The following is a 17,468-nucleotide window of genomic DNA, read 5'->3' as shown; positions in this document are numbered from 1 at the left end:
ACGTCAGCTTAAAATCCAGAGTTTAACCTTGTGAACATCTCCATGTGGTGTTCTTCATGTGCTATGAGACAAATCAGGGACAACATGAGCATCATCTCCATGGCTGGGCCTGTCTGCTGTTAACCTGCAGTGTACCAAGGACAGGCTGAACAACACGTTTTCACATTGGCAGGTTTGAGACGTCACAAACTTAAGGAGCCAATCCCGTTAAAGGACAGGGTGACGCTATGCATATCATTATGTGTAACCTATGGCAACCACTTTGGCGATGCGTGAGCCAGCTGTAACTGTCATTTTTGCAAACTCACTACTGACTGCTAACGTTAATGTTACTACTGCTAATTACTACATTTCAAGCTAGCTACGTTTCAACAAGTCGCCACTCAACGATGGCAGGGACGGGTTTAGTTTTCATAGTGGGCGGGGCCTGTGCAGATTCGGGCATTTTTAATGAGGGAGAAGGAGGAGATTCCTTGGGAGGATCGTTACAAGATAATTAAACATGTTTTACAGAAAAAAACATATCAGACACAATTTATGATTTCAGGCAGGGCATTTTGTACGTGTTAAAACATGACTGGAGCGGCTCTTTAATAAGTATTGTTTTGTGAAATAAAACACTTAATGGAAGTAATAACAAGCTAAGTTGATGACAAACACTCCATGCAAAGGTCAAACCTTTTATTGTCACTGCAAATAAAATAATATAATTTTTTTTGTTTTATTTAAAAGGAATAAAGTGACAAAATAAACACAGTATGTAAAATAAAATGTTGCACAGGCACTGTTAATAAATGACATCATCAGTCTGAGGCTGATGTGTAAACGTTATATTAATAGACTGTATTTACACACTCTTTATTTTCTAAGTCACAAACGTGGAATGTCTTCATGATAACTGGAACATTATAAACAGTGCGCTGCAGGTCCCTCCAGCTCTCTGCAGGCGGTGACGTCTTCTCTCTAACCGCGCCGTGCTCGCAGCGCTGCTGTTTGTGAATTAGACACTTTTTGCCACGAGGCTCATTTGCATAAAAGAGGGGCAACATTTCTTCCTAATGTGGGTGTGGTTGTTTCTGATCCTGTGTTGTGTCCAGGTTGACTGCAGGTGGCGGATTCAACACACCTGTATTAAGAAAGGCTGCAGACTGTGCTCCCGCTCTCATTCTTCACCGTGTGACAGCCAGGAACACTTCAGCTCACCTAATGAACTTTCAGGTTTACTCTTATTTTGCACACACATCATGATTCACTCAACCATACACTCATTACACACTATAATACAGACATTACATGTTTGTTCTGGTTGGGTTACTTTGCTGTGTTGGCCACATAAATGTTTTGAAAGGTGAAAAGGTTTGTTGACTTCCTCTTTTGTTGCAAGCAGCAGCCATCTTGCATAATGACTCATTTCAATGCAAACAGCACCGGAGCACAGAGACGCTGTTTGCTCTGCAGCGCTGCTTGGGGTGCATTTCACCCTCCGCGTGTGCTTGGAGCATGAGGCATCATTGGAGTCTTTCTGTGTCATTTGCACAGATTAAATGTCGGTGACAGTCGTGCATTCCTTTTGTGAATTAGCCTCTCAGTCTAAATCAGTGCAGAAGCTGTGAGACGAAAACCTTCAATCAAACCAAGTGAACATAGAAATGAATGAACTGAAAAATGCTCCTCACTGCTGCTGAGGGGGACTCAGAGTCGAATAAAAAGGGTCGTCAGACAATCTGGATGGATGATTGACAGTTGAGTAGGCGGGACATTGGTCATTGTCCATCACAGTAGAATATATGTCATCACTGGCTTCAGCAGACTTTTTAAAGGTGATGTTGGAGTAACTCTGAGAGGCGGGGGTGTCCGTGGGAAGGTTGGCAGTGACATAAATAGTTTGAAGAGCAGTTCCTGAGTCTGGCTTCTGGGGGCGCTCCTGGATCTCCGCATAGGCTCGATCCTTCCAGAGCAGAATGAAACACAGGATCAGAAGTTTGTATGCAATACTTAAAACAAGCACTGACTGTGCTAATGACAGCAGTTCTTACAGACAGCATGCAGTGATCCACAAAGATGTTTTCTACTTCTGTTGCTGCGTTTCTAACAAGGCCGGTGGATGCTTAGTCCCCCACTTTGTCCAGACTAAAATATCAAACATCTGTTGAATGGAATGACATGACATTTGTGTGCACATTCCTGGTCTGCAGAGGATAAATCCCACTACTTTTCCTCGAGGGGTTTTTAGTGGCATGTCTAATATTGCATGGACGTTTTGGACAGACGCTCATGTCTTCCTCAGGATGAGCTGTAAAGACTTAGGTGACCACCAGCACTGTAACGCAAACACGTGAGGCCCCCCGCAGCTGATCCTGAGTGGGCCCATTTACTGCAGCACACAGCAGGCGAATTTTGACATCGTTCATAGTGAGGATACTTCTCATTTCAAAGTGCCAACGATATTTCACAGACCACTTTATAACATTGGACATATTATGGAGTCAACTGTATCGAGTACATTTTAAAGCATTGGAGCGGGATGAACGACTTCCAGTCAAGACTTCCTTTTCCACGTGCTGCATTGTTTACAGATAAATAAACCGTTTCTCTTGTGATTGGCTTTAATTAACGGGTCTTACCTTCGCCGGAACATCATGATGCAGATCTGTAACAAGTCAACATGAAGCGTTGTCAGGTCTGTCCTCAAGAGGAGAAGAAAACTTTTAAAATGAGAAGTTTGTTGAACGGAGGTCGGATCGATCTGATGCATTTGAGGAAGCTGGGAAATCTAAACGCTGAACGGCTTTTGTGACACTGCATCAGGGAATTTAAGTTGAATTTTAGATCTAGAACAGATTGTTAGCTGTTAGCTGTTAGCATGCAGATGTCTGTTTATAGAGATTAATTAGAAGCTAAATCATCGTCAGATGATGCCGATGGGAGCCGGGATGTTGTTACGAGGCATTACGTTCCGCCTGCTTTTGCCTGCCTCAGCCTGCTGATACGTGATTGGTCAATAGATATAGCCCCAATAGATAGACCTTATTTTTCTTGCGGGGGCTGCGGGGGTATACTTTACGGCGGTGATGACCACATATAAATTCATCTAGCGCGACCATCAGTTTACACTACAAAGTGGCACAAATAGTGGACAGAGGTGTTCTTGTTTTCCACATAGTGTTTCCTAATGACTGGTGATCCTGACTTCCTTCTGTCATCATCATCAGGTCAGACATTTTTAATTTGTCCAGTACTTTGTTTTGTTAATACTATACCTGCTATCAGCATACCACAACGGACGCGTTAGCATGCTTACATTAGCATTTAGCTCAAAACAAAGCTGTGCAGAAGGGTACCTAATGAAGTCGTAGTTTGAAGCAGAGAGCCGCAGTGGTTTTGTTCATTCATGAAAGAGACACTTTGCTGTCAGAAGTAAGAAGAAGATCAAGAGCTTTATTTGAATGTTAGCATGTTGCCCTGCTAGCGTTAGTTAGCTCTGAATGCCACAGCATCGAGTCCTGGTTAATCAGTCGGTAACTGTTAAGCTCAAAGCTCAAAGATAAATGAACCCAAACTGGATGTGAATATTTTATAGGACATGCAGCTCAACTCGTTGACTAATTTCATAGCAGACAAACTGCACACAGGGATATGTGTGATCCATCACATTACACAGAGACTATGATGATGTCAAACTGTCTGTAAGGACCTCTGCCATTGTGCTGGACGCTGTGGAACGCAGACCCTCGAACTCGACTGAGAGGCGTTTTTATTTTGTCCTCTAAATGTTCCCAGGAATCATGGAAAACAGTAAATGAGCCATGTTACATATCAGGATGCAAATAGCACTGTTAGCCAAATACTGCGGCCTCTATCTGTCCATTGTTGTCCATTACATTTGGCAACATGGACATCCCCCATCCCCCCCCCACACAAATATATGCACTTACCTCTTTGTGTGTCTGTGTTTCTCCATTTGTCCTGAGTTTTGAACACTCAAATCCTGACAGAGAGAAGGAGAGGAAGTGTCACAAAGGGAGGAGAGAAGGAGGTGTGTAAATTCAGCACACAAATCAGACTCAGTCACACACAGGATCTGCTGTACGTCACGTTTGTATTCATCATAGTTTTATCCCTAAATGAGTAAAAGAACGATCTCATCCAACTTTCCTAATCTGGAAAGTTGACTCATCAAATAATGCCACCACCAGTTTCCAGACAATCTTCGAAAGAAATGTGCCCGCATGAGTGTGTGTGTGAATGTCTTCATGTTGTGCAAACTGGTGACGAAAACTTACGTTTGTAGACAAGAACCAAAATGAGCACAAGCACCAGCAAGGCTACACAGATGACCACAGGAATGATCACAGCGGACATGGATGGACCTGCAGGAGACGAAACAACCTTTAACACATGAAGCTCATCCAGGACTTTGTGGGACTGACGTGAGCTAAAATGTCACGTAAATGTTCAGCAATCATTCAAACATCCTCATCTTCCTCGTGCTTCGGCTCCAGGACACAAAAGGGTTCTTTCTCACCTTCTCTCTGAGCAGGTGTAGAAGCAGACGGGGTTGAGGAAACAGAGGGTGTAGATGTTGATGAGATAGAAGAGGGTGTCGATGTAGTTTGAGGCACTGAAAATACAGAAAACAAATTACAGGACACTGAGACCATGCATGCAGTCTAACTGAGTCCTAATGTACAGTGCAAAACACATCCTGGCTTTCTGGTGATTCATACAATGATCAGGGGAGATACTCGATTCTGATTGGCTGCAGGGTGTCCATTACATCCTGATATATCTAGCTGGAAGTTGGAAGTCTGTTAAGTGTTCTAAATGGATGCACTGGCTACATAGTATCAGCCTGCATCTGAGATAAACAACACACAACATTATTAACTCTATTAGGATGTGTGTGATTTTATTTTTATCTTTGTCCTCGAGCTGCTGCAACAAGAGAATCTCTCCCAATGAGGGATCAATAAAGTTTCTTATGTGACAAACTCCAAAATATCGTTTAGAATACTTACAAAATGATTATTAATAGATACTAGGATCTATGTGACATCAAAGTGAAGACATATGGGATTAAAAAACTTAAAGGGAACTTCAAAATGAATGCATAAGTTGTAATTAAAGCTGATGAGTAATCAGTTATTTGAGCTTTTATTTTGAAGTCAGCAAACATTTTTAAAGAGGAGCAGAAGTTGTTTGTTTTGATACAGTGTCTCACATGCCTCAACAACTGTATAAAAAGATGGCCGACATGACAGTTCCCCTCAAGTGAAGCCAAACCCTCTCTATCGCCCCCTGCTGACTGATGGATAACGCGTCACTAACTGGGCGCCGCTTGTGATGTTTTCCTTCAAAGTAGCCACAGACACCCAGTCTGTAATAATACTATATAGTGCAAATGCAAAGGCTTTCATCAGTGGGCCATAGGCTCAGTCACCATTGTGTTACCTCATTTAGCGATAGATAGAGACTCAACAGACATTTATTTACATGAAGATCTTTTAAAAGAGACAACTATCTAAACCATGCTGACAGAATGCACACAGTAAAAATACTCACCTACAGTCATCACAAATCTGAGGAAGAATTGGTTGCTGCGTGTTTTGAAGCTGCTTTGTGCTCCACACCAGTATGTCCCAGAGTCGTCGAGTGTTAGTTTTCGCACTGTAATGGTGATATTTCTCTCCACTACATTCTCCCTCATGGAAAACTTTCCAGAGTTGTTTTTGGGCGATTGCGTGTTTATAAGAGGTTGACATAAAGAAGGATCGTCTCCCTTGCAGATGAACTTCTTATACGAAGCACCATTTGGATTCTCACACCAGTAGGTAAAATTATGTCCAGCAGTTGGAGACCTTGTGAAGGTTGTAATATCTACAGACAGAAAGACAGACAACATTGACCGTATTTAAAGACTCTGGTCATTTTGTTTCAAATAGTAATAGTGAACATGTGATGTCAACGAGTCTCAATAAGCATCCACAGGAATCTGAGTAAAAACTTATTCGAGTTTTAGAGTTTGAACTCTTAGCTGGGATGCCCCTATGAGTTTTCATCAGTTAGTGACACATCATTACAGAACTAAACTCCTGGCGACATGAAACACCCACCACTGAAAATAGATCATCAACGGTTCACATTAAACTCCTCCAGCTGAAAACATACAAACGTGGTCAACATTCAACACCTGTGGCCACAAAAGTAGTGTATGCAGGAATGCTTTAAGAATAATCCACTGATATTAAACATTCTGAAATAGGCCTCCTGCACAGTGCGCTACCTTAAGTCATATCAGAATATTTTGATTCTACTCATTTTAACTCTTGCTGAAGTTTCTACTGCAGGGCTTTTGCTTGTAATGGAGTATTAGTACACTCTGATATTAATCTTTTTCTTGAGTACTTATTTCATCACTGCAACAAAAAAAACTTTTCATTAGTGCAGCTCATTAATCCACTGCACAATGAAACTTGCAGTAGGTCTGATCAAGCACTCATAGCTCTCCTTCCTCGCTCATCCGACAGTCATTTACAAGCTCCTCCGTTGTGCTAGTGATCGTACAGCTCAGCTGTTAGCGACAGCCTCTGCTGCCTCCTGCTAGTTGTCTCAGGTGTTTAGCTTCTCCTCTGTCTCCTGTAGTGACAGTGGTACAGGTTAATACTGTAGTTTAGATGCAGTGATGGCAAGGCTAAGTGAATTGGAAATGCGTCTCCACAACATGGAAACTAAATAGTTAGCTGCTGTAGCAAGCAAGTACTTATTATCCAGTGTGGACTGCTAATGTAGCGTCAGTCGCCCGTCTTGCAGCCCCCGTGTGGCTGTGTGACTGTCCAAAGGACTAAGCAGCACTAAGCAGAGGAAGCTGTGTGCCAACAACTAGTTCACTTTTCTCACAGAGCTCTGTTTTTAACCACGTGAGGCGCACCGTTGCGACCAGTGAAAGTGTAAACTCGTGTCAGATTGTTGACGCACTAGAGCCCTGCGCAAGCAAAATAACAGAAGCATGAGCGCGCCGATGGTCAGCTAGGGTCAATTAAAGGATTGCGATACAATTATTCATGGGCACACGGCAGCGCCGTGCAGAGCCGTTGCAAAACTAAACTTCGTCAACAACTTAGAGTATGTTTTGTAGTGATGGGAGCATCCACCCCTGCTGCTATATTATGTTACAAAACAAAACAATAAGACAAAACGATACGACACAACACAATGAGACAAAACCATACGACACAAAATGATACGACACCAAACAATAAGACAAAACGATACGACACAAAACAATGAGACAAAACCATATGACACAAAATGATGCGACACAAAACAATAAGACAAAACGATACGACACAAAACAATGAGACAAAACCATATGACACAAAATGATGCGACACAAAACAATGAGACAAAACGATACGACACAACACAATGAGACAAAACCATACGACACAAAATGATACGACACCAAACAATAAAACAAAACGAGACGACACAAAACAATGAGACAAAATGATACGACACAAAATGATGCGACACAAAACAATGAGACAAAACGATACGACACAACACAATGAGACAAAACCATACGACACAAAACAATGAGACAAAATGATACGACACAAAACAATAAGACAAAACGATACGACACAAAACAATGAGACAAAACGATACGACACAACACAATGAGACAAAATGATACGACACAAAATGATACGACACAAAACCATACGACACAAAACAATGAGACAAAATGATACGACACAAAATGATACGACACAAAACAATGAGACAAAACGATACGACACAAAACAATGAGACAAAACCATACGACACAAAATGATACGACACAAAACAATAAGACAAAACCATACGACACAAAACAATGAGACAAAACCATACGACACAAAATGATACGACACAAAACAACGAGACAAAACCATACGACACAAAACAATGAGACAAAACCATATGACACAAAATGATGCGACACAAAACAACGAGACAAAACCATACGACACAAAACCGTACGACACAAAATGATACGACACAAAACCGTACGACACAAAATGATACGACACAAAACAATAAGACAAAACGATACGACACAAAACAATGAGACAAAACCATACGACACAAAACAACGAGACAAAACCATACGACACAAAACCGTACGACACAAAATGATACGACACAAAACCGTACGACACAAAATGATACGACACAAAACAATAAGACAAAATGATACGACACAAAACAATAAGACAAAACGATACGACACAAAACAATAAGACAAAACCATACGACACAAAATGATAGGACACAAAACAACGAGACAAAACGATACGACACACGCTATGCTGGGACAACCTTATTACTGCTGTGTGACTATACATATTATTTCTATAAATCTATATAACGTATAATTTACTCAATAAATATCAGAGCTTAACCATAATATCAGAAAGACTTACAGAAATGGAAACAAAATTTTAGCCTGTCTCACCAAAGTAGGCAAAGCATTGTCATTGCTCATTTCCAACCAATGCAGTGTCATTTTCATGCCCAGCGCCTATCTTGTCTAAGTAGCAATTGTACTGGAGCCCAACTGTGTGCCCTTGAAGAGTCCAGGGTTTTTGTGGGCTGTTTTTCCATTGTTGTGACCTAAAATGCCTGATTTCATCACAGCTTTTTGAAAACGTTGCAGTGCAAGTTGCAATGTTCTTTGGCTTTTTATTCCTGTGTAAATCACCACTGTGAGTGACGGGACAAACCCTCTCATAAAACTACCTGTGTTTGTCTTCTGACATCACGTTCAGGTCAATTTCTGATGCAAAATAAAATTTGTATAAAACTAAAGTAAAAAGTGATCATTTCTCACTGCATGTGATATTTATTACATTTAGGCTGCTCTACTCTTTATTTCAGGTGCTGCAGCAGTATTAAAGCATTCATAAGAGATGGGGGGGTTACTTTCTCTCAGTACAATAACTCTTTGAGATCAGCACAGATTCACAACAGAGCCTCTGGTTGGTGGAAAGTTTGGTCTGATTGGTCAAGAGTCTCAACACAAGACATCAAGGCTACAAGACATGGCTCGTAGTAAATGATCCCAAGAAGACCTCGAGTGTTATTATTTTGTCACCTTATAGAATCTCCTTAAAGACCCTTTAGAAGGAGGCCATAAAAGGCAGCTCATGAAAGAGAGACGATCACACCCAAGCCTCGCTAGAACGGCACTGCTGTCGCGTTTTAAAGATATTCAAGAAATAGTAAACAATGTCCTCCGATGTTTATATAACATCGCAGACCTCAGGGGATCAATATTTCAAACATCAAGGGAGTGAGTTTGCGGGCGCAAACAACCTTTCACGCAGGGCTGGAACGTAATTTACGCAGGGGCCACATGAATTGGACCCCTCCACTTTTTACAGTCTGAAAACTAACGATAGAAAAACAGGAGAAACTGCAGCGCTAGGACCGCGCGGAAACAGCGCCCGCTCTAGCTCCCAGTCCCCCTTCCAGCTCCCCCTCCCTTCTCCTCGCTCTCATTCAAACCGATTCAAACAGCAGCCGGCGGGTGAGTCTGCAGGAGGCTCGTGCATGTGTACGTCTAATGGTGGCTTGGGGGGGCTCTCTGGTTCTGCCGGTCGATGGTATCGGAAACGTTAGCAATGTCCAAACCCCCCAAATTTCAGAGGATGGAAGACATTAGATATTTCTTTCAAAAACAGAGTGTGACAAAATTCACTGATGTTTATTGTGCAGGGAACTAAGAACAACACCATCTTTAATTTGCTCCTCGCTTTCCTCATATTTAGCTCGCTAGCTAGCTACACATATAAACAGTGTTGGTGATCTTCCTGTTCTTCTCCCTCTCTCACTGGCTTTCCTGTTACAGAGTGGACAAGTATGAGAAATCTAAACCTGGAAAGTATTTACATTTTTTTATTTGTGGAAATCATTTATTGTGTCTGTAACTCATCAGTTACAGCAGCCGCCTCAACAGGTGAGCAGGGACTGCGTGTAGAAAGTGGAGAGGTGAGAATTATACATTTTATTCTGCACTTTTGGGCGACTTGAGCAAAGTTATAATAGTGTCGAATTTTTATTTCGTTTTGACTTTATGTTTTCAAATTGTAGTTTAGTTTTAATTAGTTTTCCATTCTGGGTTGTTAGTTTAGTTTTTTTTGTTTTTGGGTAAAAAGGAAAACTTGTCAGGGGCAGGACCCAAAAGGTTCAGGAGAAGTATTGTGAAGTAAGAACTCAAAACATCATCAATCATTGTTAATATTTATATTAACGTTTTCCCTCTTCAGCCTGCCATCCAGCCCGTCACTGTAAATCTTAACTACACAACAGTTCAGGGTGTATCTCTGTACATCTCAGTGTAATCGATCCTCAATAGTCTTATCACTTCACATTGCTACTGTTTCAGTTATCAAGTAGAGTTGAACTCCCATATTATTAAAGAGCGGCGAGCTTTTGTTTTGGGATTATGAGTTAACATTCACAGCCTGCAACGTCAGTCAGAACGTAAAGCGACCGATCGTCATCGCTTGTTTCAAAACAAAGGCCAACACGGTCAGACTGAAAGAAGAAGCTCCGTTCGATGTGAAGGAGCCGATGTGCAGTGAAATATGCTCACCTCGTGTTTGACCGGCGTGTTTTACAGTCACAGATTGGATCTCTATGGACTGATACGCTTCGAGCAGTCCCTCTCCTCGCTGGGTTAGGGTTAGAACTAGGGCTGTCAATCGATTCAAATATTTAATCGATATTAGTTAACTCGTGATTAATTTCAAATTAATCGCACATTTTTTACCTGTTGTAAATGAACCTTAAAGAGATATTTTTTAAAAGTTTTTAATCCTCTTACAAACCTCTGACAAATATGCTTCCTTTCTGCAAATGTATGTTTATTATTACTGCAACATTCCAAAACAATGACAAATACTGTCCAGAATATTCTACAGAATAACCTCAAAGCTTCTGCACGCTCAAAACATACGCTGAAAGCAGAGCATGGCAATCATCGCGTATATCAATGATTTGTGTGAGAAGCCCGTCACATGTAGACTGCCTCAGTCTGCATTCATCTCTTTCTAGATGCTCATTTCTTCCTTCCACAGTTTAATTGTTCTCTCTGCTTCACCTTAATTCATGTTTTAATTCACAAACTACTTTAATCTGATCACTTTGCTTCAGTCCCCCAACACACCTGCACCTCTGCTCTCTGCACAGCTGCTGGCCCCGCCCCCTCTCTCTGTCTGTCTCTGTCTGTTTCACTGTCTTCATCAGCTGTCTGTTTCATTAAGTCACAAAAGTTAAATATTTTCTCTCTCAATTCAGTTCTCACAGCACGCGAGCCGCGTGTGCACGAGGGACGTTATTAATGACGTAGCGATCGAAACGATCGATCGTTATCGAATGACATCTGCACCTTTTATAAGCTTTATAAACAGCGACAATCAATGCATTTACAACAGGGACATATGGAGATACACAGTAGGAATGTTTACATTGCGTTACAGAGCTGCATGGTGTGCGGACAGAGAGCGTCCTGATGTCCTGTGACTCCTGTCACTGTGTCAGCACTCTTCCTCATCAAGGAGAGCGGGCGAACGACCGGCAAAATGTCTGTAGCGGAAACACTGCTGGTGGTAACTCATCGACATCGACAGTAAAAACAAATAACTTTTGTCTTGTCCAGAGAACCATCCAGCAGGGCTTTGAGGCTCATTTAAAAGACCCTTTCCTTTTTCCATTTCTGCTGACGGAGGTTTGTTTCTGCATGCTATCTGCAACATTGCGACTGCATCGCTTCCCGATTTCTCAAACTACGGGGCGGGCGGAGGGTCATAATAATAGAATGCGTGTGCGTTAATCGCGCGTTAAAATAATTATTATTTTAACGTTACAAACGCGTTAACTTTGACAGCCCTAGTTAGAACTGTATTTTACACCGTGATGTTAAACTTGGGGGGTGATCCATGCAGATCACGGGCATATGTATAAAATGAATAGGCAAAGATGAAGACATTTTCGTTATAGTTGGTTTTGTAAAGCCTCGTTTTTATTTTTATTTCAGTTAACGAAAATGTTTTTAACAATTAAATTTTTCGTTATTTTGTTGAACTTAAGTCACCGATGAACCTAACGAGCATGTCTTTGGACTGTGGGAGGACGCCGGAGTACCTGGAGGGAAGCCATGAATGCACGAGGAGAACATGAAAAGTCTGCACAGAGAGATCAGGAACTTTCAAGCTGTGAGGTGAAAGTGCTTATCACTGCACCACCGTGCACCTCCGTGCACCACTTGTGCACCTCTTGGCGAGCGTAAGGGGGCTCAGACACGCCCTCAACCCCTTTGCTCCATGCACTTTAGTCCATGTGCTATAGATGGTTCAAATAGGGCCCTTAGATGTTTACTATTATGTTGATGAGACTATAACTCGCATAGATAGCTTTTATGGATTTGGGTTTAAAATGTTTTCTGATACATCATCATTAAATCTGTAAGCAAATAGATTTTTTTTTTTTACTCACCTTCAACCGTCAGCCGTATTTGTCTGAGTCCAGCTCGGGAACTTCCGTCTGTAGATTTCAGTCCACACCAGTAGACACCTTCATGCTGCGAGGACACTTTACTGATGGACACGTTGAAGCCTCTGTAGCTTTCTGTGAGAGTGAACGTCCCGTTTGTCAGTGGAGACGATTGTGTTGATAAAATGTCCTCACAGATGGAACCGCTCTCTTTGCAGAAGAACTTGACATTGGACTCATAACTGTTCTCTGGGTATTTACATGCGATGGTGGTTTTAGCTGTTTTGTACGCAGTTTGGTTAAATTTCTGGCACTCATCATCTGTAAACAAAAAGAAACGCTCAACATGAAACCTGTCCATATTGTTTACTTGTTATGGCATGTATTACACATTTTCCTAATGCGTTTATGGTCTCAATCTCTAGTTTCAAGTCGTCTTCAATACAGCATGATGTTCAGTTTCTCGATTCAGTTTGAAAAGCTTCAAACTAAGGCGTGACTGAACGGCTGCCTTTCAATCCTGATAGAAAAGTAGCAATGCGTATCCACCCTGTCGTTAAATACGGTCACTTCTGGTTCCAAAAGAACCAGGTGGTGCTGGCCAAAATGCCAAACCCGAGGCTTCAGAGGGTCGTCCATAAACGTCCCCTTCTTATACACTGATCAGCCATAACATTATGACCACCTGCCTAATATTGTGTAGCTCCCCTTTAGCCACCAAAACAGCCCTGACCCGTCGCATGGACTCTACCAGACCTCTGAAGGTGTGCTGAGGTATCTGGCACCAAGACGTGAGCAGCAGATCCTTTAAGTCCTGTAAGCTGCGAGGTGGGGCCTCCATGGATCGGACTTGTTTGTCCAGCACATCCCACACCCACACCAGCACCCTGAGCGGTCTGCAGCTACACAGCCTCATACACAACAAACTGTGATGCTCTGTGTGTTCTGACACCTTTCTATCAGAACCAGCTTTAACTCTTTCAGCAGTTTGAGCTTCAGCAGCTCTTCTGTTGGATCGGACCACACGGGCCAGCCTTCACTCCCCACGAGCATCAATGAGCCTTGGCGCCCATGACCCTGTCGCTGGTTCACATGTTTTCCTTCCTTGGTACACTTTGGAAGGTACTGACCGCAGCAGACCGTGAACACCCCGCAAGAGCTGCAGGTTTGGAGATGCTCTGACCCAGTCCTCTGGCCGTCATAGTGTGGTCCTTGTCAAAGTCGCTCACATCCTTAAACATTTTTCCTGCTTTCAACACGTCACGATCGAGGATAAAATGTTCACTTCTTGCCTAACATATCAGGCGAGATATGCAATGTTATTCTCTTCACCTGTTGTAGTCATAATGTTATGGCTGATCGTACAGTCTTTGTTTTTTACTAGCAGATCTTGAGTGTTCCAATATGGCTGACACGTAGGGACATATTGGTAACAAAGATCACTGGCTCTGTGTGCCTCTCACACACCGTACACTGTACTGTAGCTGATATTAGCATTAGCAAGCCTGATTGGCACAGTTACAAATTTAACAAAAAACATTGAGGGACAGTAATAAAAAAGAAACAACATTTCTTACCAACTTTCAAGTCCCCCTTCAGTTTATCTTTATCATCAGAGTTTTGATAAAATTTACACTTGTACTCCCCAGAGTCTTCATGTTCAAGTTGTCTGATGATGACTCTGACATTTTTATTTGAGGTATTATGGTACAGAGAAAATCTCCCATCATTTTCCCAACTGTTCTTGACATTGCTTCCTAGGGTTATTTGTTTAGGCTTTAGTTTTACTTCAACAGCTTTATATGTTTTAGTGGGTTTTGGATATCTGCAGGTGAAGTCGACCCATCCATCAATGCATCCCTTCACTTCAGACTCTTCAGATGAAGCTTCGCAGCCTGTAGATCAGAGAGATAGTTCATATCAGATTCAATCAACCCATCAGACCATGGATACCATCTGGATCATTCAAGAAACAAACTCAGGATTAATCACTGATTGTCTAAAATCTCAGTTAGTGTGACAAGAAAGCGTCATCATCACCCCCATCGTCATCGTCTTCGATTCAAGATTCTGAATGAAAACAGGAAAAAATGTGACTTTGCAACAAACCTTAAGAGTTTTTTTTAAATCTACACAGTATGGAAAATTATAGAAAAGAAAATCAAAATCAGAAAGAAATCCAAATCCAAATGTTCCTTAAATCAGCATCTCTCTCTGCATGTCATGGCCAGCCCAATCCAGATGTGACCCCCATTGAAAACCTCCTGACTGTGATCAAATGGAAGATGGACGGTCACAAGCCATCCAACAAAGCCGAGCTGCTCCAAGAGCGGCCCAATCTCTATTCACAGATTCTACATAGAAATGTAGAATCTGTAGACAGGGATGTGGATTTCCAGGAAGGCAAGTGTTCTGATTTCCGTTTGAACTACAGTTTGTAGTTCGAGTAATATTGACCAATCGGCAGGCTGCGGCGTATGCAGGAAAAACAGTCCATGTGGAGAGCACAAGCAGACGACTCCCATCAGTGATTTAGCTTCTTCTTGATCTCTTTAAACAGAAATCTGCGCGATAACAGCCGAAAATCTGTTCAGGATCTAAAATTCAACTTCAAATAAATTTCCTGACACTGTGTCACGAAAGCCGTTCAGCGTTTAGATTTCCTGACTTCCCTGAATGCATCCTAAATGATGGCTCCGCCCTCCGTCTCATGTTAAAGTAGTCTCCTTCTCCTCTTGAGGACAGACCTGACAAAGCTTCATGTTGTTCCTAACCTGCATCATGATGTTGTTCTTTCAGCAAACTGAAGAGCCGTTAATTAAAGTCGATCACAAGAAAATCTGTTTCTGTTTCTGTAAACATGCAGCACGCGGAAAAGGAAGTCTTTACCGGTCGTAGTTTATCGCTAACCGCCGACTACACGCCCGGCGTGTTCGACGTCATCCCCAGAGGCTTTGTCATCGTCAGAGTGTGGATGATGAGATCAGAGATTGAGAGCTGCTAACGTCACCCAGCAGCACAGTGACAGACAGGTGGAGAGCATGCATGAACGCTGTGATTAAAAACCAGATTATTCCACCAGATAGAGATCTGTGAACTCGTCCTGAGTTCAAACTTACGTATTCTGTTGTTTAAACATGAACTTGTTTTCTTGGCATCTTTTGGTTTTCTCAACAAGCCGACATTTTCTGCAGATAAAAAACCTCAACGAGAATATCTGATTTGGAGGTTTAAGAAATGTTACAATAAAAGAAAAGTTCATTTGACACAAACACAAACCTTTAAATAGAAGAACCAGAGAAAAACATTTTTGTAGTGGTTTCTTTTCCGGAGCTGTTTGTGTAAAATATTGTAGAATAAAAATTCTGTTTATTTAATCTATGCAGTAAAATAACTGCTAATACAGACAGCAGTGGTTTATTCACTTCCTGTTTGGGCAGAGATGTCTGACAGTGGAAGTATCAGAGTATCGACAGGACTCACAACTAGAGATAAAAAACATGGCGGCATAAAAGCAGACAGTGAAAATATTTTAACTATTGGATTTAAATATCATCTATTTATATGATAATGATGTCAGATGTGAATGGTCTATGAAGAAGTTTGAGTTTTAAAAATGGAAAATGTGAAGGAACTCTGTTAAACATGATCACAGACAGTAGTAAACGTGTTCCCTTTGTCTGTCCGTTACTCATGTGTTCACAATCGAACAGCACAACATGTCTGTTCAAGTGGATTTACTTTTATTCAAGTGTTTGATTTTTGCTGCAGTTTCTGAAGCCGTTCACTGAAGTGCTGCAGTACTTGATATTCTCTTAAAGGCTGAAGTGAAACACATTAACACTAATCAATGAGCTCAAAGCAGGTCATCGGGATACGTTTTACCTGTCATCAGTGCGAGGAGGAGCAGGACAAACGTCTTCATCGTGGTGGTTTTGGATGTTCTGATCTGTTCTGAGCCGACTGAGCTCAAGGGTTGTGTTTCCTAAATGTCTGTTGAATGTTATCTGAAAGCCCTCGCCCGCACTCTCCTGTCGATCCTTCCTCTTTTCTTTAGGTCCTCATAACTCCTTCCTCATTGCCTGGCATCGACAGTTAAGAGAAAATATGTTGTAAGAAGTTAAAGAGGCCAAAAAAAATCACTCAAGATTAAAAGGAAGCAGCTGACATCAGTAACTCCTGTCAGAAACAGTAGAACAGCTGTTTGATAGAAATCTAAGTGTCTATGTCATCTATACGATAATTTGGCTTTGATATAACTAAATAAAATATCTCCATCAAAAATCCACAAGCCGTACACAGTAGGGGAACAAAAGTTGAAGCTAAAGATATTGATCCGTGAAGGGGAAGTCGGGGGGTTCATCGCGGCAGGAGGAACGACAAGCTGTGAGAAGTGAGAATAAAGGGAAGTGACAACATCTGATGCTATTTGAAACCAGGGGTAGCATGTAGACAGTGCACAAGAGGGGACCCAAAATAGACCCCTGGGGGACCCCACAAGTGAGAGGAGCACAGGAGAATGAGGAATCTCCAAGCATAACACACGGCTGATTAGCACAGCATAATCTACCCAAGCAGTTTCGGCCCAGACTGTACCTAGAGTTGGACAGAGACATGAGAGAAGGAGGTGAATGTAGGTGTGGTTTTAGGCCTGGTCCTGCTTTCAAACCGAAGTTAATACATTAACTTCATTAACAGAAATCAGTTGAGTGGACACCATTTTTTTCTAAAATCTTATGGCAGCCTGGAGATGGGTCTAAAATGACTTGCATCGCATGCAACGTAAAGTCCCTTGGACTTATCTAAATACATTCTCAATGAAGCTGCCAGAGAGGAAGCTTCTCGTCTGAGCCTCTTTATTGACATGTCTCTTTTCCAGGGCACAACACCGCCAACCTGTCGACCAGGACAGAAACATGTCGTCCAGA

The sequence above is a fragment of the Semicossyphus pulcher genome, unplaced genomic scaffold (genome assembly GCF_022749685.1).
Source record: "Semicossyphus pulcher isolate SPU_LCO1_2020_fin unplaced genomic scaffold, fSemPul1.0.p SCAF_3, whole genome shotgun sequence".
In the NCBI taxonomy this organism is placed as follows: domain Eukaryota; kingdom Metazoa; phylum Chordata; class Actinopteri; order Labriformes; family Labridae; genus Semicossyphus; species Semicossyphus pulcher.
The sequence above is the reverse complement of the archived record's forward strand: the minus strand, read 5'-3'. Positions refer to the sequence as shown.